We start from the raw sequence: 915 nt of genomic DNA, 5'->3' as shown, positions 1-915 counted from the left end.
GAAAGAGGATGAAAGAGGATAAGAAATTGAAGTGTGAAAGCACACAGGTAATTTGGGAAATAGAGAGGTCTAGAACATTTGAAACTTAGGTAGAATTGTGTGATTAATGGGATACATGACTAAAAATATAAGCTAGAGTCAGAATAAAAAGGGTATTGAAGTGTTTGGATCATCTGATAACATTAAACTGTTATTCAATGCTCACACTGCCCCTTCTATTTAAGGAACTTCCTTTTCTGCTCCACTAACTCTTCCTCGTTCAGCTAAGGATCATGAACTCCAGGAAGTCTTAAGATATTCCTGCCCCCCCCTTCCATTTGTACATGCTATAAGAGCCTACAGGTTTTGGAATTCAGGGGGCGAGGGGAGGGTGAAATATCCATCCATCATAAGAATCTATAATCACTGCTATTGGGAGATTTCAGAATAACTGCTTTGGCAGCAATATGCAAGATGGATTGGGTCAGGAAAGAAAGAAAAAAGAGTCTCCACCTTTCTTGAGTCCTTGGCCTGAGAGATGAAAGCTGTATAGGTGCCCAGGAGAAAGCACACACATACAGCAAGAAACTCATTAAATCTTACAAATAATTTCAAGGGATTTGCAGAATCCCTTGACTACATTCTTTTAAGGAAAGTGGGTTAAGAATCCCCAGATTGAAAAAAAAAACCAAGATGGTGGCATAGGTTAACGCCGGAGATTGCTGCCTTGAACAACCAAATCAAAATACACCTAGAAGACGGAACGGACATCATCCAGAACCACAGAAAGGCTGGCTGAGTGGAAATTCTACAACTAGGAGGAAAGAGAATATCATCCCCAGACTCAGAGGAGGCGCAGTGCTGAAGTGAAATTCTCAGGTGCGGAGTGCGCGCGGAGCGGGCTGGCGGCAGAGGGCGCGGGTGTTGTTTGCAATC

At 42.7% G+C, this 915-nt stretch overlaps 1 protein-coding gene across 1 annotated transcript in view; it reads right to left on the bottom strand.

Moving 5' to 3' along the window:
• SLC36A4 (solute carrier family 36 (proton/amino acid symporter), member 4) overlaps positions 1–915 on the bottom strand; it is a 21,380-nt gene that overhangs the window by 4,175 nt on the left and 16,290 nt on the right. The window lies entirely within an intron of this gene.

The sequence above is a fragment of the Myotis davidii genome, unplaced genomic scaffold (genome assembly GCF_000327345.1).
Source record: "Myotis davidii unplaced genomic scaffold, ASM32734v1 scaffold345, whole genome shotgun sequence".
Lineage (NCBI taxonomy): Eukaryota > Metazoa > Chordata > Mammalia > Chiroptera > Vespertilionidae > Myotis > Myotis davidii.
This window is presented reverse-complemented; position numbering and strand designations above follow the sequence as displayed.